Source organism: Microcaecilia unicolor, chromosome 9, assembly GCF_901765095.1.
Source record: "Microcaecilia unicolor chromosome 9, aMicUni1.1, whole genome shotgun sequence".
NCBI lineage: Eukaryota > Metazoa > Chordata > Amphibia > Gymnophiona > Siphonopidae > Microcaecilia > Microcaecilia unicolor.
Window position 1 is genome coordinate 129,735,350 of NC_044039.1, and position 26,582 is coordinate 129,761,931.

Genomic DNA, 26,582 nt, shown 5'->3' on the forward strand with positions numbered 1-26,582 from the left:
TTTATGGGCGAGTGGACCACAATAACTTCAGACGCTTGGGTGCTGGAAGTCATCAGAGACGGCTACAAGCTAGAGTTCTGCCGACCCTTAAAAGACGGGTTTGTACTCTCTCCCTGCAAGTCTCCGGTCAAAGCTGTGGTACTGCAGCAGACCTTGAACAATCTGATCCGCCTGGGGGCGGTCGTTCCGGTGCCAGAAAATCAGCTTGGCAAGGGATGTTACTCCTTTTTCTTTGTGATACCAAAGAAAGGAGGTTCTATACGGCCTATCCTCGACCTCAAAGGGGTCAATTGGGCTTTGAAAGTTCGGCACTTTCGCATGGAGACCCTCCGCTCTGTTATAGCGGCAGTGAAGGCAGGAGAGTTCCTGGCATCCTTGGACATCAAGGAAGCGTACTTGCATATTCCCATCTGGCCTCCTCAGCAACGCTTTCTGCGTTTTGCAGTACTGGGCCGACACTTCCAGTTCAGAGCCCTCCCGTTCGGGTTGGCTACTGCTCCGCGGACCTTCTCCAAAGTAATGGTGGTCATCGCGGCCTTCCTGAGGAAGGAAGGAGTTCAAGTCCATCCTTATCTGAACGACTGGTTGATCCAAGCCCCCTCTTATGCAGAGTGCGGCAAAGCTGTGAACCGGGTGGTTGCTCTTTTGAGCTCCCTGGCGTGGATCATCAACTGGGAGTAAAGCCAGCTGCGCCCGACTCAGTCCCTGGAGTATCTGGGAGTTCGATTCGACACCCAAGTGGGCAGAGTGTTCCTGCCGGACAATCGGATTGTCAAGTTTCAGGCTCAGGTGGACTAGTTCCTAGTAGCCTCTCCTATTCGGGCTTGGGACTACGTGCAGCTGTTGGGCTCTATGACGGCCACGATGGAAGTAGTGCCCTGGGCCAGGGCTCATATGAGACCACTACAACAATCTCTGCTGCTGCGCTGGACTCCGATGTCGGAGGATTATGCTGTGCGCCTTCCCTTGGACCCAGCAGTGCGCAAGGCGCTGAGCTGGTGGACGCAGACAGACAAGTTGTCTGCAGGAATGCCTCTGGTGACCCCGGAGTGGATTGTCGTCACGACAGACGCCTCTTTGATGGGCTGGGGAGCCCACTGCTTGGGAAGGACAGCGCAGGGGCTCTGGTCTCCTGCAGAGGCAAGTGGTCTATCAACCTCCTGGAACTCAGAGCCATTCGGTTGGTGTTGTTGGAGTTCATCCCGGTACTGGTGTTGAAGCCTGTACGGGTCCTGTCGGACAATGCCACGGCTGTGGCCTATGTCAACCGCCAGGGAGGTACCAAGAGCGCCCCTCTAGCCAAGGAGGCCATGAATCTATGCCAGTGGGCGGAAGCGAACCTGGAACAGCTGTCAGCGGCCCACATTGCCGGAGTCATGAATGTCAAGGCGGACTTTCTCAGTCGCCATACCTTGGAGCCCGGAGAGTGGCAGCTATCTGCTCAGGCGTTCTTGGACATCACGAAGCGCTGGGGCCAGCCGAGCCTAGATCTGATGGCGTCATCGGCCAATTGTCAAGTGCCGCGCTTTTTCAGCAGAGGACGGGACCCTCGATCCCTGGGAGTAGATGCTCTTCTCCAACAGTGGCCGACACAAGAGCTTCTCTATGTGTTCCCGCCCTGGCCCATGTTTGGCAGGGTGCTAGACCGGGTGGCAAAGCATCCCGGCAGGGTAATCCTGGTGGGTCCGGATTGGCCCAGACGTCCCTGGTATGCGGACTTGATCAGGCTCTCAGTCGGCGATCCTCTGCGGCTGCCAGTGGAGCAGGGCCTGTTTCATCAGGGTCCCGTGGTGATGGAGGATCCCTCCCCCTTTGGTCTTACGGCCTGGCTATTGAGCGGCAGAGTCTGAGAAAGAAGGGCTTCTCAGACAAGGTCATCGCCACTATGCTGAGAGCGAGGAAGCGCTCTACTTCTACTGCTTACGCCAGGGTTTGGCGTATCTTTGCAGCGTGGTGTGAAGCAGGCTCACTTTCTCCCTTCACTGCTCCAATTTCTTCAGTGTTGGCGTTCCTGCAAGTAGGTCTGGACAAAGGCCTGTCGCTCAGTTCCCTGAAAGTTCAGGTAGCGGCTCTGGCTTGCTTCAGGGGCCGCCTGAAGGGTGCTTCCCTGGCTTCGCAGCCAGATGTGGTGCGCTTTCTCAAGGGAGTTAATCACCTGCGCCCTCCTCTGCACTCAGTGGTGCCTGCGTGGAATCTCAACCTGGTGCTAAAAGCATTGCAGAAGCCGCCTTTTGAACCCTGTCGAGGGCATCTCTGAAAGACCTGACGTTGAAAGCAGTCTTTTTGGTGGCTATCACTTCAGCCAGAAGAGTTTCCGAGCTCCAGGCACTCTCATGTCGAGAGCTTTTTCTGCAGTTCACTGAGGCAGGAGTGACTATTCGCACAGTGCCTTCCTTCCTGCCCAAGATTGTTTTTCGCTTCCATGTGATTCAGCAGCTCTGTCTCCCTTCCTTTCGTAGGGAGGACTACCCAGAGGAATACTCTGCTCTCAATTTCTGGATGTGAGACGAGTCATCATCAGATACTTGGAAGTGACCAATGATTTCCGGAAATCGGATCATCTGTTTGTCCTGTTTACAGGTCCTCGTAAGGGTCTGCAGGCTTCTAAGCCTACAGTGGCAAGATGGGCAAGGAAGCCATTGCAGCGGCTTAGGTGGCCGCGGGGAAGGCCCATACCTTTGCCAGGCATTACCGCTTGACTGTGGCTGCTCGGGCGGAGGCCCGGTTTGGAGCTTCAGTGTTGCGGTCAGGGATTTCTATGTCCCGCCCTGGGTGAGTACTGCTTCGGTACATCCCACCAGTCTATGGATTGATCAGCTTGATGATATGGAAGGTAAAATTATGTATCATACCTGATAATTTTCTTTCCATTAATCATAGCTGATCAATCCATAGCCCCTCCCAGATATCTGTACTGTTTATATTCTGGTTGAATTTTAGGTTCAAGTTTAGCCTTCAGTTACTTCAGGAGGACTTCGTGTTCAAGTTCTTCTTTCACTTGGATTCTTTAAGAGTTGAGACGAGTTTGTGTTACAGTGAGCTGCTGCATTCCTCTCCCCTCCGTTTTACGGGGCTGGATTGAGATTTAAATTCTGCCGGCACTCCCTCCCGCTTCGTGCGGCTGTAGGGCAGCTTTGTACCCCTCCCGCTTCGGCGGTGTTAGGGTCAGTCAGCTCCTCCCGCGGTTGCGGTTGCAGGATAAGCCAGATCCCCCCGCATCGGCGGGTGTGGTGTCCCTCCCCCGCTCCGCGGGGATGAGCTGGACGGATTCCCCTCCCCCACTTGTGTGGGGATGAGCTGGGTTAATTCCCCTCCCCCGTTTCGGCGGTGGTGAGCTGGGCAGAGTGTCCCTTCGTGGGTGTAATTCTCTAAGTGCTGAGTCCTGCGGATGGAGCTTTGATATCGACATACTGAGGAGTTTCCGGCAGCACATGACCACATATAGGGAGGCAAAAGTTTGCTCTCTATCTCCACCTGCTGGTAGATGGACACAACCCACCAGTGTATGGATTGATCAGCTATGATTAATGGAAAGAAAATTATCAGGTATGATACATAATTTTACCTTGTGATGATCATAACTACTTACATTATGAAAGGCATTACAAAGGACATGTGAAAAAAACGTAATGAACTAGAATAGGGAAGGTAGACAAGGATATGATAGGTGAAAGGGAAGGAGAATGGGAGGGAAATGGTAAAGGATGGAGGGAAGAAGATGAGAGATTGAGTATAACATTGGGGTCAGAGTAAGCGTCGACGTCTTAGCAGGAGTATCGTAGGTGATCTGGTGGAATTAAGTTGGTCCATTAGGGTAAACTTGCTTGAAAAAATGGGACTAACATTTTCCTGAAAGGTAAATAGTTATTAATAGCTCGGATGGGTCTTGGAAGAGTACTGTCTGCAGTTCTGGTTGCCCCATCTCAAAAAGGATATAACACAACCAGAAAAGTTCAAGAGATGGAACACCTACCTTATAGATAGAGGTTAAAGAGGCTAGGGCTTTTCAGCTTGGAAAAAGATGACGGAGGGATATGATAGAAGTTTTTATAAAGTTGTGAGTGGGTTGAACAATTAAGTAGGAATGACTGTAATTTGTCAAATACAAAAAGAAGAGGGCATTCCATGAAACAAATGACCACCAGATTGTAAAAAAAAAAAAAAAACTTTCTATGATTTGTTTTCACAGTGCTTATTTAAGTTGTAGAGTCTGTTGTCGGAGGATTTGGTCAAGGTGGCTAGTATAATGCAATTCAAAAGAGGATTGGACAAGTTCCTGGAGGAAAACAAATAAAAATTATTAGCCAGGAAGACTTCAGAGACCCATTATTCATCCCAGTAAATGAACCTTGTGAATTAGATCTACATTTTTGGATCTGATGGGTATTTACAACCCATACTGTCCATTGTCAGACAGGATGCTGGACTCGATGGACTTCGGTCTGACTTAACGTGGCATTTCTGATGTTTTTATATTAAATGTGAAATGATTGCAAAACAAATTAGACAGCAGGCAGGACACAAATTACACAAATGAGAATAAGATGTAGTGGTATACACCGCTAAGTAGAAAATGAGCTAAAGAATATGTGGACCACTCCCATTTCAGTTCTCTTCTACTTGTCTTTGAAGATATGGAAATTTCTAAGGAACTGCAGATCTTAGCCCTGCTGCACAAAAAGGGAGTTAAGTGAAAGCTATTGAGACAGACATGAGGAAACCACTGCTTGCCCTAGGATTGGTAACATGGAATGTTGCTACAATTTGGGTTTCTGCCAGGTACTTGTGACCTGGATTGGCTACTGTTTGAAACCGGATACTGGGCTAGATGGACCATTGGTCTGACCCAGTATGGCTATTCTTACTTCTTAAGCATTGGTCTAACATCAGTAGCAGACAAAACTATGGAAACCCAATTAAAGAAAAAGGAAGTACAACACGTTTAATAAGTAAAGTGTAGAAACTAAGGAGCTGGTTTTCAGAGAAAAACGTCTAAACGGTGGCATAAATCTGCATTTGGATGTTTTTCTCACAAAAATGTCCAAATTGGTATTTTCAAAACCAGTTTTTAGACATTTTTCTATGAAGTCAATCAGAAGTGCGTTCAAATCACAAGGGGGCGGGATCTGGGCGTTCCTAACACTTGGATGTGTTTCAGCCATAATGAAACAAAAATGCCCAGGACTTAAAACTAAGACGTTTTGAGCTAGACCTGCTTTTTTATCAAATATGGCACAAAAGGGTGTCCTAAATGACCCCCCAATACCCTCCCAGTGGTCACTGACCCCCTTCCACTCCCCACAAATGTGAATAAAAATATGATTTAGCAGTCTCTGACAGCCTCAGATGTTAGAGCCAGGTCTATTAGAGCAGCATACAAGTCCCTGGAGTAGTGTAGTGGTCAGTGCAGTGCACCATGGAGTGAGGTTCTCTGGTCCCCATCTCCCTCTACTTGTCACATTTGTGGGGGGAAACTGTGAGCCCTCCAAAACTGACGAGAAACCCACTGTACCCACAGGTGCCCCCTTCACCTATAAGGGCTATTGTAGTGGTGTACAGTTGTGAGCAATGGGTTTTGGTGGGTTCAGCAGACAAGGGAGCAGAGGTGAGATGTGTATCTGGGAGCATGTTTTTGAAGTCCACTGCAGTGTCCTCTAGGGTGCCCCATTTGAAGTGGAGGAGTGGCCTAGTGGTTAGGGTGGTGGACTTTGGTCCTGAGGAACTGAGTTTGATTCCCACTTCAGGCACAGGCAGCTCCTTGTGACTCTGGGCAAGTCACTTAACCCTCCATTGCCCTAGGTAAGCCGCATTGAGCCTGCCATGAGTGGGGAAGCGCGGGGTACAAATGTAATGAGAAAAAAAAATTATCTCCTGGGATGTTTGGGACACCAGTCTACTAAAAATGCTATCCCCTCCTACATCCCAATGGCTTGATTTTCTACGTTTTTCACTTGGTTGTTTTTTTTTTGTTTGTTTGTTTGTTTTTTAAATGGACCAAAAAAAACAAAATGTCCGAAGCACAAAACCTTGTTAGAAACAGTATTTTCGAAAACAAAAGATAGACATTTTTCTTTTTTGAAAATTACCTAATTTCCTATTCAGATTTTGGACATTTTTTGCAAAACATCTAAAGTCAGACTTAGACGTCATATCGAAAATGCCCCTCCACATGTCATAAAGAATATTTATTTATTTGTATATTTGTTATACCACCTTCCAAATGAATATTAAGCCTGCAGATAGGTGGGAAAATGTGGGATACAAATGTAACAAATAAATATCAAGGCGGTTTACAGTGCAAAATTAAGTTTATCAGAACAGTTAAAATAGAACTAAAACCAATGGCTAAGACAAAAACAATAAACAAAAAGGAAGAGAAATGAGTAGCACAACAATTAGTTTCAAAAATACTGTTTAACCAGAACACAAAGGGAAGGTCAAATATAGTGATCATAAAAGCTTACAGATTCCCAAAGTAAAAGTAGAAGAAACTCTAAACATTAAAATACTTCTGGAGTAACCACATTTTCAGTCTTTATTTTTTTTTTTTTTTTAGATTTCTAGTAAGAGGGTTTCAGTTTAAAATTGATGGGAAGAGAATTCCAATAAATCAGGGCTACACAGCTAAAAGTGGAGTGCTTAGATGAATTAAGACAGTTTTTCTTATGCAAGGGAATAACTAATTGATTGGTTTCTGGTGATCTCAAGGAATGAGCCAGTTGATACAGTAGAAGCAAAGAGTGAAGATAAACTGATATACCCGTATAGTAGGATCAATGATCCAAAATCAGTCTTATACTTAAATTGTCTGTGACAGGAAGCCAATAAGTTGCAATAATTTCTAATATAATAATTTGCTCCTGCAACGTTCCAATTTCTCTCACTGCGTTTGTAACCCATCTCCTGTCACTCTCCCACAGTAGAAGCCTGCTTGCCTGATGTCAGGAGATGTTATTACTCTGAGCAACCTAGCTAGAAGCAGTCGTCACGTCGAGAAGCTGAAATCAATTACCACAAAGCTTTGAAACACACACAAAATAGGAAGAAACACCAGATTGAGGCTTGAAATGCACTGAGCGTGGCTATTGGAGCACCAGAATGAGGCTTGGAATGCAAACAGAAAGGCTATTGGAGCATCGGACAGAATGAAACTAAAACATCCTTGGCACGCAAGGCGGCCGAAACACCAGACTGAGGCTTGCAACATTCATTGGTTGAATAGTAAACACCGTCCAAAAAGCGCACGCGCTGCAAGAAAGTAGCTCCAAAACCTGTAACCCACAACGGCAAAAATATGCTCGCAGCCGTTCCTCAAACTCGGGAAACAGACCTAACTAGCACCTTGACTGAAAAGTAGCTCAAAACTACAACGGGTCAACATTTCCAGCAAATACATCCAGACCAGTTGGGCGAGAAAACTGCAGAAATTGCAAGCTTGATCTACCGGCTCCTTCTCCTTTGCGTAAGCCCCACCTGTGGCTGTGACGTCAGGCTCCGCCCTCAGCGCCGGCCCTCCTCTCCCGCTTGCCATGATGAACAAATGAACTCTCGGGGCATAAAATTTAAATTCCACAAAGGGGAGAAAGTGCTCTGCTTTGAACCAGACCCGACGAAGGCTAAAGTGCTGTAAGATGCTAAGGTGAGGAAGAGTAGGGCTGGCATCATAACTAGGGCCTACTTGCAAGACAGATACATCTCTCCCAGCAGCATGCCCCCCTCTCTCTATTTTTTTTCTCCGTGTCCCCTCTCTCCGGAGTGACTTCTCGCTTCCTCTTCCTTACCCCTCGCTGGATGGCTCTGTCTTATTTTTCTGTCATTTTTGTTTGTGTTTCTCTTTCTCCTGAGTGGTGCCTTCCCCACTTACCTCTTTTGTTCACTTATCTGGATATATCGTATATTAATTTGTGTACATTCTGCTTACTGTCTATTTTTTAAAATACTATACGTACAATTTTCTAAAAAACACGATATTACTCATTATATACCCTGATTTTTGGTAATGGTTCCCTTAAGAAGATAATTGCAATTACATCATCATTTTCCTAGCTCCCGTTTCATTTCTTTCAGAAACGGGCCTTTTAACTGCTATTGTGAACATCCAGCAAGTAAAGAATTACAGTAATCAATTCTACTGTTTACTAGTGAATGTAACAGAAAATTGAAAAGATTTCTGGATTCAAAATCAACCAAAGAGCGAATTTTCCTTAGGTTAAAAAAAAAAACACTAAGGACTATTTTTGAAATACAACAAAAATAAAATGATAGATCACCCCTAAAGAAGTGCAGTCAAATATTGTTGAATCTGAGGAACTATTGGAGACACACCTGAAAGGGATGTCCACAAAGCCTCACATTTGGAAGGATTCGGGAACAATTTATGTTCATCCAACCAATACTTAATCCTGTTTAATTTTTCCTGTAGCAACCGTTGAAATGCAGTATCCCTGGAATCATGCAAGATAATTATCTGAATGTTGTCTGCATAAAAATGTGCATGCAGACCTAGGTCATGAATAAATAAGGCCAAAAGGGCTAGAAAGATGTTAATATGGTTGCTAAAACAGAGCCCTTCAGGATGCCAAGTGATGAAAGTTGAGCAGACGACACTTTTCTGTCAAAAGAAGCCTGAAAGTCCTTCCAGAGAAATTATATCTAAGCCAATTTACATTTCCTGAGAGTCCGGTCTCTTCCAGTCTTGTTGAAAGAAGTGTATCCTGTCAGTAAATTGTGACTGAGTTCTTTAATGACATAATTGGTGGATCATGGAATTGCAGTAAATATTGTCTGTCTGGATATAAGTAAGGCTTTTAACACTATTCTGCATAAAATATTGGTGAACAAGCTAGGCAGTATGGGCATAGGTCAAATAGTTGAAAATTCTGTGAGGAACTGGTGAAGTAGTAGGATACAGAGAGTGGTGGTAAATGGAATCCAGGCTGCTGAAGGCAAAGTTATCAGTGTGGATACCCTGGATCTGGATACTGAGATAATACTAGCAAAACAACCACAGAAGGTGATCTCTCCACAGGAGAAATGAAGAACACCAGGTACACACAGTGGATCCAAAAAAGAGTCCTCTCTCATGTAATGTCTTCCCAAACAATGTCTTTATTAAAATCAATAAAAGCCCGACACGAATCGTGTTTCGGCCACACCGGCCTGCATCAGGGGTTTATCAGCTTTGGTTGGAACAGATGAAACAGCTGAATTACAATGAAATTGTAAAGAACAAGGATGTCGTCAGTGGTTCTCTTATCACACGGCCATTCCCCAGCCTGTTTTTCTTCCTTGAGCACACAGTCCACCACAAGTCCATAGGGTTTAGCCAGTTCTTTCCAGGGGGATAATACTGCTATGTAATTTGTGGAAAAATATGCTTATTTACAGATCATACAAAATTTTGTAACATAGAAAAAAAACTGATGATAACTGGAAAAATGGTTGTGTTTGAACAATGAACTTCAGTATAACCCTGTACACTGGGATTGTGCAAAAATGGGATTCTTGGGAGAGTAACAAGGCAGAAACTGCTGCTATCCAAGAGTAACATCAGTTGTTGTCTAAAATTTGCAAAAACACACTCGGATGATCCCCTAGCCTTTTAGGATAATGTTCTATAAACAGACAAGTCAAAAGTCGAACTCTTTGAACAACACATGTCCCATTATGTCTGGCATAAAGCAAATGCAGCACTTCACTGTAAGAACATATCAATAGTCAAACATGTTGATGATGGTTGCTATTATTGAAGCAACCATGAATTCTGCACTGGGCCAGAAAATTCTTAAGGAGAATGTCCGGTCATCTGGTCATAAGCTGAAGTGTAACCAGGTTATGCAGCAAGACAGTGATTCAAAACACAAAATGGCTAAAGAGAAACACAAAGTTTTGGATTGGCCTAGTCAAAAGTCCTGATGTGAACCCAATAGAGGCACTGTGGCAGAACCTGGAACGAGCAGTTCATTCATGAAAACCTACAAATGTGTCTGAATTAAAGCACTTCTGTAAAGAAGAGTGGGCTAAGGTTCTTCATCAGCGATGTGAAAGATTATAGGAAGTGTTTGGTTGCAGTTATTGCTGCTGAAGGTGATGCAACCAGTTATTAAATTTAAGGGCAGTTGCTTTTTCACATGGGTTATATGGGTGTTAGATAACTTTGTTCCTGAAATAAATGAAGTAATAATTTTAAAACTGTTGTATGTTTACTCAAATTCCCTTTATCTAATATTAAATTTTGTTTAAAGAACAGAAACAATTCAGTGTGACATATATATAATAGGGGAACTTTTTCACATCATTGTATAAGGCCTGCATAAGGGATAGGAGGCAAGGTTCTGGTGTGGTTTAGGAATTGGTTATTGGACAGAAAACAGAGGATAGGGTTAAATGGTCATTTCTCTCAGTGGAGGAGGGTGAACAGTGGAGTGCCGCAGGGATCTGTACTGGAACCGGTATTATTTAACATATTTATAAATGACACAGAAATCGGAACAAGTGAGGTGATCAAATTTGCAGATGATACAAAACTATTCAAGATTGTTAAAAACACATTCGGATTGTGAAATATTGCAGGGAGACCTTAGGAAATTGGAAGACTGGGCATCCAAATGGCAGATGAAATTTAGGGGGTCTTTTACTGAAGTTTAGCTCAAGTTGACAAAGTGCCGCACGAAAGACTCCTGAAGAAATTGCAGAGTCATGGAATCGGAGGTAGGGTATTATTATGGATTAAGAACTGGTTGAAAGATAGGAAGCAGAGAGTAGGATTGCGTGGCCAGTATTCTCAGTGGAGGAGGGTAGTTAGTGGGGTCCCGCAGGGGTCTGTGCTGGGTCCGTTGCTTTTTAATGTATTTATAAATGACCTAGAGATGGGAATAACTAGTGAGGTAATTAAATTCGCCGATGACACAAAATTATTCAGGGTCGTCAAGTCGCAGGAGGAATGTGAACGATTACAGGAGGACCTTGCGAGACTGGGAGAATGGGCGTGCAAGTGGCAGATGAAGTTCAATGTTGACAAGTGCAAAGTGATGCATGTGGGTAAGAGGAACCCGAATTATAGCTACGTCTTGCAAGGTTCCGCGTTAGGAGTTACGGATCAAGAAAGGGATCTGGGTGTCGTTGTCTGATACGCTGAAACCTTCTGCTCAGTGTGCTGCTGCGGCTAGGAAAGCGAATAGAATGTTGGGTGTTATTAGGAAGGGTATGGAGTCCAGGTGTGCGGATGTTATAATGCCGTTGTATCGCTCCATGGTGCGACCGCACCTGGAGTATTGTGTTCAGTACTGGTCTCCGTATCTCAAAAAAGATATAGTAGAATTGGAAAAGGTACAGCGAAGGGCGACGAAAATGATAGTGGGGATGGGACGACTTTCCTATGAAGAGAGGCTGAGAAGGCTAGGGCTTTTCAGCTTGGAGAAGAGACGGCTGAGGGGAGATATGATAGAAGTGTATAAATAATGAGTGGAATGGATCGGGTGGATGTGAAGCGACTGTTCACGCTATCCAAAAATACTAGGACTAGAGGGCATGAGTTGAAGCTACAGTGTGGTAAATTTAAAACGAATCGGAGAAAATTTTTCTTCACCCAACGTGTAATTAGACTCTGGAATTCGTTGCCGGAGAACGTGGTACGGGCGGTTAGCTTGACGGAGTTTAAAAAGGGGTTAGATAGATTCCTAAAGGACACGTCCATAGACCGCTATTAAATGGACTTGGAAAAATTCCGCATTTTTAGGTATAACTTGTCTGGAATGTTTTTACGTTTGGGGAGCGTGCCAGGTGCCCTTGACCTGGATTGGCCACTGTCGGTGACAGGATGCTGGGCTAGATGGACCTTTGGTCTTTCCCAGTATGGCACTACTTATGTACTTATGTACTTGTCTGCAGCAGGGCCCACAGGAATAAAATGGGCCCTGCTGCAGTTAACCCAAGCAAAACTTTAGTAAAAGACCCCCCTTAATGTTGACAAACGTAAGGTGATGCACATTGGAAAGCATAATCCAAATTGTAGTTACCTGATGCTTGGGGTCAGCGCTCAAGAAAAAGATCTGAGTGTCATTGTAGATAATATGCTGAAATCTTCTGCTTAGTGTGTGGCAGCAGCCAAAAAAAGCAAACAGGATGCTAGGAATTATTAGGAAAGGGATGTTGAATAAGACCGAAAATACTGTAATGCCTTTGTATCGCTCCTTGGTGTGTCCAAACCTGGAGTAATCCCCCCAAAATGTCTGGCCATGGTAGCTCACCTATACAAACTGTGAGTGCATATGTTTCCTTACCCTTACAGTTGGACAAGGGCCGTATGTCATGAAGATGCTAGTAAATCAATGAAGACATCCATTAGTGTATTGGGGTTGCTAGGCTTTGTCATAAATTATCCCAAGTTCTACTTGAAAAACCATCTTTTAATTGAAATTCATAGGAGTTTTGCTAAGCAGAAATAAAAACAGCGAAGTGAATGCTATGTGAGTGTAATTTAAAAAAGTGATATTAGATTATTTTTATGGCTTCAATATCACAATCAGAATTAGTGGTCTCTCAGGGTAATTATCCCACAATTAAACAACAAAACGTTGGTAATATGGTCAATAACACCAGCCTTCTAACTGAAGATGAATTGTTCATACTATTCGTTTCATCTGTTGGTAGTTGAGTAGATAGTCTGTAACAATGCCCTTTAAACCCAACATCCTAAGCAGTTGCTTGGGTCATCTAACCCCTGGGGAAGCAAGAACCCAAAACTATTTATGTACATATGTACATGCAAAAAATTAATTACCATCACAATCTCTCCCGTGCTAGGAAAACAAGATAATTTAGTCAACTTAAGTGGGAATTGTGCATCATTGATCTAGGTACAAAAACAAATTATGAGACTATGGGGCTCATTTTGGAAAGAGCAAAACATCCAAAAAGTATCATAAAGCAGCATTTGGACGAATTTCTTCTCAAACCGTCCAAATCAGTATTTTTGAAACCTATTTTGCAGACGTTTATTCGGGTCTTCTGCAGTGTGTCCAAATCACAGGGCATGTCAGGGGCATTTCAAAGGAGGGATTAGGGCAGCGGTTCCCAAACTGTGTGCCGCTGCACCTTGGTGCACTACAGCGAACTCTCAGGGATGCCGCAGCAAATCCTGACCTCCCTCCCCCTGCCCACAATCCAGCATCACTCCTTACTTTCCCTTCCGACAGATCCGGAATCTGCCACTTCCTCCTCCTTCCCCCGCTGCAGTGCTTGCAGCTTACATTTTCTAGCCGTCCTCAATTCACACAGGCACTGCGAGGAAAATGTAAGCTGCTACTACTACTGGATAGCACACTGCAGCGGCAGCAGGGGAAGGAGAAGGAAGCGACAGCAATCCTGGACCTGAGGGAAGAAGGTAGCGAGAGATGCTGGATTTGGGGAAGGCAAAGGTGTGCTGGACTTATGGAAGGAGGGAGGCTGCAGGGAATGGAGAGATGTGCTGGACTTATGGGAGGAGGGAGGCTGCAGGGAATGGTATGCTATACTTTCTGGGAAGAGGGGGCTGCAGGGAAGGGAGAGGTGTGCTGGACTTCCTGGGAGGAGGGGGTCTGCAGGGAATGGAGAGGTGTGCTGGGCTATCTGGGAGGAGAGGGGCTACAGGGAATGAAGAGGTGTTTTGAAGTGAGAGGAGGGGGCTGCAGGGAAAGTGAGACCTATGTCGTGGAGGTGGGGTGGAGAACTATGTGGCTGGGGAGGGGTGCTGCGAAAAATTGCTCAGACATTAAGGGTGTCGTGAACCGAAAAAGTTTGGGAACTACTGAATTAGGGCGTGCCTAGTCATAATGTTTTATAGCCATAATGGACCAAAATCAAAACATCTAGATCGAAAACTTCAACGTTTTGTCTGGTCTAGACCTGTTTTTCTAATGAATACGGCACACAAAAGGTGCCTTAAATGACCAGATAACCACTGAAAGGATTCAGGGATGACCCCCTCCCACCCCCCAAAAATGTGAATAAAATTAGTACTCACCAGCCTCAGATGTTAGAGCAGCGTACAGGTCCCTGGAGTAGTCTAGTGGTGGGTGCAGTGCATTGTAGACCTGGACCAAGTCACATACCTCCCCCTACCTGTTACACTAGTGGTGTAAAGTTGGGGGTAGTGGGTTTTGGAGGGTTTAGCAGACAAGATTAAGGAACAATGGTGAGATGTATACCTGGAAGCCTTTATATGAAGTCCACAGCAGTGCCACCTAGGGTGACCCATTGCTCTCCTGGGATATCTGGTGGACCAGTTTGCTAAAAGTCTGGCCCCTCTTACATTCCAGTGGCTTGATTGTGTGCATTTCTAACTTGGGGGGGGGGGGGGGTTATTAGCCTAAAAAGATAAATACACAAAGCACAAACCTTATTCGAAATGGTATTTTCAAACAAAAAGATAAACATTTTTCTTTTTTTGAAAATGGTTACATTTGCTTTTGGATTTGGGACGAATTGAGCAAAATGTCCAAAGTCCAATTTAGACATATTGAATATGCCCCTCCATGAGGTGTATTTTCAAAGCACTTAGACTTAATAAATTACAAAGTTCCATAGATTACTATGTAAGTCTAAGTGCTTTGAAAATGATCCCCTATGGGTTAGTATGTAATTTTGTAAGTCTAAGTGTTTTGAAAGTATGCCTCCATGCCATCTAGTATTCTGAATTTCAGTTCACTCCTGCCCTAGCTAATATAATATTTAGCCATCTCTCTGACCTCATGTACAACTTTCTTTAAATCAGTCACCTTACTTTCTAACTCGTCTTACTCTCTTACCTATCTATATGCTACATCTTTGCTTTACCCTTCACTATCAATTAAAATGTTCTATTACGTACTGTTGACATTGTAAGTAGTATACTATGCCATACTTTATATTGTTATTTGAATATTTTTACTGCTGTAATTGCCTATTGCTCATGTTTGATCTATTCTTACTGTACACCGCCTTGAGTGAATTCTTTCAAAAAGGTGGTAAATAAATCCTAATAAATAAATTCCATTGTCTTCTCAATAAATAGGGAACTATGAAAAGTTCTGTTTTATGAAATATTTTTTGATGTGTAAGAACAACTTTTACTTTGTACCTACAGCTCTAGTTGCATATCAGAAATGCTAAGTGGGAGAATATAGCCCAATGCTCAACAATCTTAAGAACATAAGTCCATCTAGCCCAGCATCCTGTTTCCAACAGTGGGCAGTCACAAGTACCTGGCAGAAACCCAAGTAGTAGCAAGATTCCATGCTACCAATCCCAGGGCAAGCAGTGGCTTCTCCATGTCTGTCTCAATAGCAGACTATGGACTTTTCCTCCAGGAACTTGTCCAAACTTTTAAAAACCCAGATACGCTAACCGCTGTTACCACATCCTCCTGCAACAAGTTCTAGAGCTTAACTATTCGGTGAATGAAACCATATTTCCTCATTTATTTTAAAAATATTTCCATGTAATTTCATTGAATGTCCCCTAGTCTTTGTAATTTTTGAAAGAGTAAAAAACGGATTCACTTCTTGTAGCTTTATAATACTCTCCAAACCTCAGTGGTGACTTGTTTCACATGGATACGCTCAGTAAAATCATACAAAACATAGAAAACTGTAGGCAGATAAAGATCATATGGCCTATCCAATCTGCCCAACCGTGCCATCTACTCTCTCTGTCACTGCCTTACAGATCTTATGTACTTGTCCCAAACTCTCTTGAATTCAGACACTGTTTTCGTCTCCACCACTTCCACCAGGAGGCCGTTACATGAATTCACCACCTTTTTCATGAAGAAGTATTTCCTTGGGTTACGTCTGAATCTTTCCCCTTTCACCTTTATCCTATGTCCCCTTGTTCCAGAACTTTCTTTCAAATGAAACAGACTTACCTCCTGTGCATTTATACCATGCAGGTGTTTAAATGTTTCTATCATATCTCTCTTCTCCCACCTTTCTTCCAATGTATACATATTGAGATCTTTAAGTCTGTCCCCATATGCTTTATGACGAAGACCACTGACCATTTTAGAATCTAGATGATTCTATTCTGTTTATATCTTTTTGAAGATTCAATCTCCAGAATTGTACAGAATATTCTAAACAAGGTCTCACCAGGGTCACTATCACCTCTTTTTTTTCCTACTTGCTATTCCTATGCACCCAATTATCCTTCTAGCTTTCGCCATTGCCTTTTCTACCTGTTTGGCCACCTTAAGATCATCACATATGATCATACCCACGACCATTCCTATTTCATGCAAAAGAGTTATTTACCCCCTAAACTGTACCGGTCTCTCGGGTGTTTGCAGCCCAAATGCATGATCCTGCATTTTTTTAGCATTAAATCTTAGCTGCCAAATTCCAGACCATTCCTCTAACTTTGCTAAATCCTTCCTCATGTTATCCACACAATCAGGGGTGTCTACCCTGTTGCAGATTTTGGTATCATCCACAAAGAGGTAAATCTTACCAGATAACCCTTCAGCAATATCACTTACAAAAATGTTAAAAGGGAACTGGCCCAAGAACTGAACCTTGCAGCACACCACTGGTAATATCCTTTTCCTCAGAATGAGCTCCATTTACCACTACCCTCTGTTGCCTTCCACTCAACAAGTTCCTAACTCAGTGACTTTAGGGCCCATACCAAAGGCATTCAGTTTATTTTTTAGTCGTTTGTGTGGAACCGCGTCAAAGGCTTTGCTAAAATCTAAATACACTACATCTAGCACTCTCCTTCAATCCAATCCACAGGTCACCCAGTCAAAGAAATCAGATTTGTTGACAAGACCTGCCTCTAATGAAATCGTGTTACCTTGGGTCCTGTAATCCATTAGATTACAAAAACTTTACTATTTCTCTGTTTTAAAAATGTTTCCATTAATTTACCTAACACAGAAGTCAGACCTACCACCCTGTAGTTCACAACCTGTTCCTTACTTCTGCTTTTGTGGAGAGGGACCACATCTGCTCCTCGTCAATCCTCTGGAACCACGCCCAACTCTAGAGAAGCATTGAAAAGTTGAGCCAGCAGAGCCACTAGAAATTCTCTAACTTCCTTCAGTACCCTCGCATGAATGCCATCTGGCCCCATCGCTTTGTCTACCTTTAGCTAGCTCCTCATGAACACAGTCCCCTGAAAATCTTTCAGGGACTACCATGTCCTCTATTCCTATTTGTGTGTGTCTTCTGCAGTCCTGCTGCCGGCCCTTGAACAGAAAAGTGAAGATACTTACCTGTAGCAGGTATTCTCCGAGGACAGCAAGCTAATTGTTCTCACATGTGGATCGGCATCTGCGTCCCTGGCGTTTTGCAAGGGCAAGATACAAAAAATGTTTTGCCAGAGTCTTCTCGCGTGCATGCGTGCGTGCACCGCACATACGCATCTCCTCAGTTAAATCAAAAAGCAAATGAAATAACAGATAACTCCAAAGGGGAGGTGGGAGGGTTTGTAGAACAATCAGCCTGCTGTCCTCAGAGAATACCTGCTACAGGTAAGTATCTTCGCTTTCTCCAAGGACAAGCAGGCTGCTTGTTCTTGTGTGTGGGGTATCCCTAGCATCCAGGCTCACTCAAAACAATGAACATTGGTCAGTTAGGCCTCGCAACGGTGAGGACATAATGTAGATTAACCTGAAACTGTATACAGCTAGCTGAGAGTGCAGCCTGGAACAGAATAAAAACAGGCCTAGGGGGTGTTGAGTTGGATTCTAAACCCCAAACAGATTCGGCAGCACTGACTGCCCAAGCCGACTGTTGCGTCGAGTATCCTGCTGAAGGCAGTAGTGAGATGTGAATGTGTGGACTGATGACCACGTTGCAGCCTTTCAAATCTCTTCAGTGGAGGCTGACTTTAAGTGAGCCATCGACGCAGCCATGGCTCTTACATTATGAGCCATGACATGGCCCTCCAGAGTCAGGCCAGCTTGGGCATAAGTGAAGGAAATACAATCTGCTAGCCAATTTGAGATTGTGCGTTTTCCGATGGCGACTCCCCTCCTTTTGGGATCGAAAGAAACAAACAACTGGGGGGACTGTCTGAAGGGCTTTGTCCACTCCACGTAAAAGGCCAATGCTGTCTTGCAGTCCAAGGTGTGCAAACTGCTTTCGCCAGGGTGGGCATGAGGTCAGGGAAAAAATGATGGCAAGACAATTGACTGGTTCAGATGGAACTCCAACACCACCTTCAATAGGAACTTTGAGTGCGTGCGGAGGACTGTTGTGATGAAACTTTAGTATAAGGTGCATCAACCACTAGGGCCTGAAGCTCACTGACCCTATGAGCTGAAGTAACAGCCACCAAGAAAATGACCTTCCAGGTCAAGTACTTCAGATGGCAGGATTTCAGTGGTTCAAAAGGAGCTTCCATCAGCTGGGTGAGAGTGACATTGAGATCCCATGACTCTGGCGGAGGTTTGACAGGGGGCTTTGACAAAAGCAAACCTCTCATGAAGCGAACCAGTAAAGGCTGTCCAGAGATAGGCTTACCCTCTACACGGCGATGAAAAGCACTAATGGAGTGGAGGAGTGGCCTAGTGATTAGGGTGGTGGACTTTGGTCTTGGGGAACTGAGGAAGTGAGTTCAATTCCCAGCACAGGCAGCTCCTTGTGACTCTGGGCAAGTCACTTAACCCTCCATTGCTCCATGTAAGCTACATTGAGCCTGCCATGAGTGGGAAAGTGCAGGGTACAAATGTAACAATTTTTTTCTTTTATCACACTAAGGTGAACTGTTACGGAGTTGGTCTTGAGACCAGACTCTGACAAGTGTAGAAGGTATTCAAGCAGGATCTGTGTAGAACAAGAAAGAGGATCTAGGGTCTTGCTGTCACACAAGATGGCAAACCTCCTCCATTTGAAAGAGTAACACCTCTTCATGGAATCTTTCCTGGAAGCAAGCAAGACCTGGGAGACACCCTCTGAAAGACCCAAGGAAGCGAATTCTAAGCTCTCAACATCCAGACCGTGAGAGCCAGAGACAGGAGGTTGGGATGTAGAAGCGACCCCTCGTTCTGGGAGATGAGGGTTGGAAAACACTCCAATCTCCACAGTTCTTTGGAGGACAATTCCAGAAGAGGAGGGAACCAAATCTGGTGCAGCCAGAAGGGTGCAATCAGGATCATAGTTCTGCGGTCTTGCTTGAGTTTCAGCAAAGTCTTCCCTACTAGATGTATGGGACGATTTGCATACAGAAGGCCTGTTCGCCAGTGAAGGAGAAAGGCATCTGACGCTAGTCTGTCGTGGGCCTGAAGCCTGGAACAGAACTGAGGGACCTTGTGATTGATCTGAGTGGCAAAAAGATCCACCGAGGGGGTGCCCCACGCTCAGAAGATCTTGCGGGCTACGCCCATGTTCAGTGACCACTCGTGAGGTTGCATTACCATGGGTCAGTCTGTCGGCCAGACTGTTGTTTACACCTGCCAGATAAGTAGCTTGGAGAAACATGCCATGACGGTGTGCCCAAAGCCACATCTGAACAGCTTCCTGACACAGAGGGCGAGATCCGGTGCCTCCCTGCTTGTTGGTGTAATACATTGCAACCTGATTGTCGCTCATAATTCCAGGACGTTGATCTGAAGACCCATTTCCTAGAAGGACCAGGCTGCTTGAGTGTGAAGCCCATCTACATGAGCTCCCCACCCTAGGAGGGATGCATCCGTCGTCAGCACTTTTTGTGGCTGAGGAATTTAGAAATGGACGTCCCATGGTCAAATTGGACCCGACTGTCCACCACTGAAGAGAATTTCGAAAATCGGGAGAGAGTTGGATCACATCCTCCAGATCCCCCGCAGCTTGATACCACTGGGAAACTAGGGTCCATTGAGCTGATCTCATATGTAGACGTGCCATGGGAGTTACATGAACTGTGGAGGCCACGTGGCCCAGATGTCTCAACATCTGCCGAGCTGTGATCTGCTGAGACGCTTCAACCATGGACACTAGGGACAGGAGGTTGTCTGCTCTTGTCTCAGGAAGATAAGCCGTAGCTGTTGTCCAGCTTGAATTCCAATCTTTGGACAAGAGTGAGAAGGGACTTGGAGTAATTTATTACGAACTCCAGTAGCTCTAGCACCTGAATAGTCATTCGCATGGACTCCACCGTCCTCCGAGGTGCTCTTCACCAGCCAATCGTCGAGATAAGGATACACATGCACTCCGAGTCTGCGTAGCAACGCTGCGACTACAGCTAGACACTTTGTAAATACTCTGGGCACAGACACCAGGCCAAAAGGCAGTACATGGTACTGAAAGTGCTGTGTTCCAGTTCACAGGACGTATCGAGATGTGTGTGTAGCATCCTTTAAGTCCAGAGAGTATAGCCAATCGTTCTTCTGAATCATGGGAAGAAGGGTGCCCAGGGAAACCATCCTGAACTTTTCTCGAACTAGAAATTTGTTCAGAGCTCTTAGATCTAGGATGGGATGCATCCCCCCGTGTTTTCTTTTGCACAAGGAAGTACCTGGAATAGAATCCCAGCCATTCTTCCCCTGGTGAAACGGGTTCGACCGCACTGGCCTTTAGAAGGGCAGAGAGTTCTTCTGCAAGTACCTGCTTGTGCTGGAAGCTGTAATAATGAGCTCCTGGTGGGCAATTTGGAGGCTTGGATTCCAGATTGAGAGTGTATCCTAACCGGACTATTTGAAGAACCCACCGGTCAGAGGTTAAGAGAGGCCACCTAAAAACACTAACCTACCCCCAACTGGCAAGTCGTCCGGAACGGACACTTTTACCGCGGCTATACTGAACTGGAGCCAGTCAAAACCCATCCCTTGCTTTTGCTGGGGAGCAGCTTGGGCCTTAGGCGCACGCTATTGACGGGGACAAGCGTACTGGGGCTGAGCCTGGGTAGGTTGTCTTGAAACCGGAGTGTACCTACGCCTAGCATAGGAATAGGGAGTTCTCCTCTTTCCCCAAAAATACCTCCTAGTTGAGGAGGTTGTAGCAGAAGATGCCTGGTGGGACAGAGAATCCATAGTATCATTGTGCTTCTTGATCTGGTCAACAAGATCCTCTACTTTTTCACCAAAAAGGTGTCCCCCTGGCAAGGTACATCCGCCATCCCCTGCTGGACCGAATGATCCAGGTCAGAGACAGGCAGCCATGAGAGTCTGCGCATCACTATACCCTGGGCAGCGATTCTGGATGATACATCAAAAGCGTCGAAAGTGCCTCTGGCCAGGAATTTACGACACGCCTTCTGATGCCTGACCATCTGGCGAAAAGGCTGGGCCTGCTCTGGACAGAGGGCATCAACCAAGCTGGACAGTTGCCTCACCGAGTTCCGCAAGTGGACACTCGTGAAGAGCTGGTATGACTGAATTCGGGTGGCGAGCATCGTGGCCTGATACGTCTTCCTCTATGGCGATGTCGAGAGGCTGACGCCTGCCTGGACTGTGGCGAAGCTGCCTCCACAGTTGTCGAAGAGGAGTCGACCCATGTGGGAGCCGGCACCGATGCCGCAAACGGCACAGAGGATGTGGACCTCACCGCAGGTGAAGGGCCAGACGCCGCTGCAGCAGACGGTACGGAAGGCGCAAGCACCCCCGACACCGAAGCAGACTGGCACAGTAGTCCTTCCTCAAGCTCTGATAGCAGGGCCCAGATGTGCTCGTAGAGAGCCACCATCAGAGAAGGCTGCGGGATCGGTGGAACAACCAGCGGCCGAATCTGCCAAGATATGGGAGCAGGTACCGGGCTGCCAAGAGACCGATGCATCGGCACCTCCTGTATAGAGGGGGAGAGGTCCTCTCGGCGCCAACACTTCTCAGGTGCCGAGTCCCTTGACGCCCTGGAGCTCCCAGTACCGTGTGTCGAAGATGATCAATGACGGTGCTTCTTTGCCTTTGATCGACACCCATCATCGAGACTCCTCGGTACCGATGAGGATGACATGGAATCCTCACGTCTCCTTGGGGTCGGGTCCGGGGGGGGCTGCATAACAGGAGGCCTCGAGACAGGTGGAGACCCACTCAATGCCTCACTGCTCCCAGCGCGACTTGGTCTCTCATCAGCCATTACCTCTGTTCCTGAGGTTGATGCCTCCCTCAATTTCAACGTCGAAAGACCAGACCGAGCCCCAAAATGTTTTTCTCGCTGGGCTTCTCTAGTCACTTTAGTCTGTTTCTTCATATGAAGACATAGACTACAAGCAGCTGGGCTATGGTCGGGCCCAAGGCAATGGATACACCACAAATTAGTATCGGTACCTGAGGTGGTCCGGTTGCACCGAGTACAACGTTTGAAGCCGCTTGGTGTCTTCGATGACATGGAAGGAAAAACGGCTTCGGGGAAATCAAATGACACGATTGTGCCAAAATTGAAAAGGGCACAAAAAGGGGAGAAACCCAAAGAAATTAAACTTAAAATTGAGGGTATAAATACTAAACGTAAAATAAAAGGAAGTCATCTTTTTTTTTTTGTAAAAACGAACACAAACAAACCGTGAAAACTCGTGAAAAGCGAAGACTCTCTTCCCGGACCTAAACGAGGAGCACAGGAGGAACCTGCCACACCTCATCGCGGAAAAGAAGAAACTGGGGAGATGCACTCACGCAGCGGGCAGGAAATCAGTCCGCGCACATGCGCCAGAAGACTCTGGCAAAACTTTTTAAAATATTTTGCTCTTTCAAAACGGTGGTTCCCGGGCTGACGCGGGCATCAACCCACATGTGAGAACAAGCAGCCTGCTTGTCCTCGGAGAATATTTTTTATACAATTCCACCTTATGTTTATCAGCTTTTATATATTCCCATCCCACCTTTGACCCTCACAATCCCACTTTTGCACTTCCTCCTATTACTAACATAGCTTAAAAAACAAAAAAGAAGTCTTGTCCACCCCCCACCCACCCCCATTTTACAGTATTGGCTATTTTTTCTTTCATTTGCATCTTTGCTTTCCTGACTACTCTACCAGCTTCTTTTAGCTTTTCCAGGTATTATTCCCTGTCTTTCTCTTTCTGCAATCTCTTGTAATTTATAAAGGCTAACCTCTTTTTCCCTATCTTTTCAGCTACTACTTTTGAGAACCAAAGTGTCCTCCTTTTCCTCTTACTTTTATTTTATTTTTGTTACATTTGTACCCCGCGCTTTCCCGCTCATGGCAGGCTCAATGCAGCTTACATGAGGCAATGGAGGGTTAAGTGACTTACCGAGAGTCACAAGGAGCTGCCTGTGCCTGAGGTGGGAATCGAACTCAGTTCCCCAGGACCAAAGTCCACCACCCTAACCACTAGGCCACTCCTCCACTCCTTTTATTTACTTTCCTTACAAAAAGGTTTGTTGCCCTTTCAGTAGCTGCTTTCATTTTTGCCCTTCTTTCTAACTTCTTCCAGATGTTCCCCTCCAGACAATTCCTTGAGGTAATCCCACATCTGAACAAAGTTAGTTTTTTTGAAGTCTAGAACTTTCACTTTTGAATGAACCCTCTCCACAGCTATCTTAATGTTAAACCACACCATCTGGTGATCACTGAATGCCAAATGATCACCTACTATAACATCAGAAACACTCTCCCCACTAAGTCCAGTATGGCTCAGTCCCATGTGGGTTCCATTACTAACTGATGGACTATATCCCCCAGTGTAGAATTCAGGATCTCTCTGCTTCTAAAAGACGTAATGGCAGATAAGAGCCAAATGGCACATCCTGTCTGCTCATCCTCAGTAGCCACTAATTCCTCCTTTTCTTAAGAGATCCGATGTGCCTGTACCATGCTTTCTTAAATTCAGACACAATTGTTTTCTCCATGACCTCCACCGGGAAGCCATTCCATGCGTCCACTACCCTTTCCATGAAAGAGTATTTTCTTAAGTTACACTTGAGCCTGTTTCCTCTTAACTTCATTCTATGCCCTTTCATTCCATAGTTTTCCTTCATTTGAAAAAGGCTCACCTCCTGTACATTAATGTCACAGAGGTATTCACATCTCTTTCATATCCCTTCTCTCCCACCTTTCTTCCAGAGTATACATGTTGAGGTCTATAAGCTTATCCCTATATGCTTTGTGACAGAGACTACTGACCAATTTTGTAGCCGTCCTCTGGACTGACTCCATCCTGTTCATCTCTTTTTGTAGGTGCGGTCTCCAGAATAGCACACAGTATTCTAAATGGAGCCTCACCAGAGACTTATATAAGGGCACTATCACCTCTTTTTCCCTGCTGGTCTTCCCTCTCCCAGTGCATCCTAACATCCTTCTTACTTTGCCCGTCACCTTTTCTACGTGTTTGGCCACCTTAAGATCATCAAATACAATCACCCTCAAATCCTGCTCTTCTTTAGTATACAGAAGTACTTCACCCCTTTACTGTACCATTCCCTTGGATTTTATAACTCAAGTTCATGACCCTGCGTTTTTTAGCATTAAATCTTAGTTGCTAACTATTGGACCACCCACAATAGGGATACTCCAATCACATCTGGCATATTAGTAGTACTTCCCCTTTCACAGCTGTATTTTGAATGTCTTCAATTAAATCTCTGTATTCTGACTGTGAAGGAGGCCTGTATATCACACCAATGTAAATACATTTGCTAGTCCCTCTTTCCAGATTGACCCACAGTGCCTCTTCCTTACCCTGTAGGTCCTGTAGTTGTGTGGCTTTAATATTATCTTTAATATATAATGCCACTCCCCCTCCCTCCCTTTCTTTCTATCCAGTCTTTCCTAAACAGATTTTATCCCGGTATAACTATATCCCAGTCATGGTTCTCTGTGAACCATGTCTCTGTGATCACCACTAAATCCAAATCAGCCTCTTCCATCACAGCCTCAAGATCTAAAACCTTATTTCCCATACTTCGGGTATTAGTATATACTGCATTCCAGGCATTGCCCCGTTTTCCCATTTGTGTAGAGGTATTTAATGCTTAACTTACCTGAAGGCTTTGATCACCTGCCCCAACCATTCTAGTTTACAGGCCTTTTCAGTAGGTTATCCAGTGTGCTGCTGAAGACATTTCTTCCCTTCTTTGATAGATGGACACCATCTCGGCTCTGCAGCCCTTGGAAAAGTATCCCATGGTCAGGAAGCCAAAATGTTCTTGATGAAACCATCTATGCAGCCACATATTCATCTCCACGATGAACGCTTTTCTGCCTTGGCCTGAACAGGGAGGACTTAATTACATAAGTACATAAGCATTGCCATACTGGAAAAGACCAAAGGTCCATCAAGCCCAGCATCCTGTTTCCAAAAGTGGCCAATCCAGGTCACAAATACCTGGCAAGATCCCAAAAAAGTACAAAACATTTTATACGGCTTATCCCAGAAACAGTGGATTTTCCCCTAGTCCATTTAATAATGGTCTATGGCCTTTTCTGTTAGGAAGCCGTCCAAACCTTTTTTTAAACTCTGCAAAGCTAACCACCTTTACCACATTCTCTGGCAACGAATTCCAGAGTTTAATTACACGTTGAGTGAAGAAACATTTTCTCCGATTCATTTTAAATTTACTACATTGTAGCTTCATCGCATGCCCCCTAGTCCTAGTATTTTTGGAAAGCGTAAACAGACGCTTCACATCTACCCATTCAACTCCACTCATTATTTTATAGACCTCTATCATATCTCCCCTCAGCCACCTTTTCTCCAAGCTGAAGAGCCCTAGCCGCTTTAGCCTTTCCTCATAGTGAAGTCGTCCCATCCCCTTTATCATTTTTGTCGCCCTTCTCTGCACCTTTTCTAATTCCACTATCAGGGGCATTTTCGAAAGAGAAGGGCGCCCATCTTACGACACAAATCGGGAGATGGGTGTCCTTCTCTCATGATCGCCCAAATCGGCATAATCGAAAGCTGATTTTGGGAATCCTCAAATGCAGTCCGTCGCGGGGGCGACCAAAGTTCACGGGGGCGTAGCGAAGGTGGGACTGGGACGTGCTTAAGAGATGGGCGTCCTCGGCTGATAATGGAAAAAAGAAGGGCGTCCCTGACGAGCATTTGGTCGACTTTACTTGGTCCATTTTTTTTTCACAACCAAGCCTCAAAAAGGTGCCCAAACTGGCCAGATGACCACTGGAGGGAATCGGGAATGATCTCCCTTTACTCCCCCAGTGGTCACCAACCCCCTCCCACCCTAAAAAAAAAATTAATTTTTTTTTTTTTTTTGCCAGCCTCTAATGTCAAACCCAGCTCCCTGACAGCAGTATGCAGGTCCTTGGAGCAGCTTTAGTGGGTGCACTTCAGGCAGGCAGACCCAGGCCCATTCCCCCCCCCCCCTACCTGTTACACTTACATTGGTAAATGTGAGCCCTTCAAAACCCACCTGAAACCCACTGTACCCACATGTAGGTGCCCCCTTTCACCCCTTAGGGCTATGGTAGTGGTGTACAGTTGTGGGGAGTGGGTTTTAGGGTGGTTTGGGGGGCTCAGCACCGAAGGTAAGGGAGCTATGCACCTGGGAGCAATTTGTGAAGTCCACTGCAGTGCCCCCTAGGGTGCACGGTTGGTGTCCTGGCATGTCAGGGGGACCAGTGCACTACGAATGCTGGCTCCTCCCATGACCAAATGCCTTGGATTTGGTTGTTTTTGAGATTGTGCTTCCTCGGGTTCCATTATGGCCGAAAACTGGGGACGACCATCTCAAT

At 45.3% G+C, this 26,582-nt stretch overlaps 1 protein-coding gene across 3 annotated transcripts in view; it reads left to right on the plus strand.

The window, feature by feature from the left end:
• Positions 1-26,582, plus strand: part of MTA1 (metastasis associated 1) — a 537,170-nt gene that overhangs the window by 508,174 nt on the left and 2,414 nt on the right. The gene's annotated exons all lie outside the window — the stretch shown is intronic.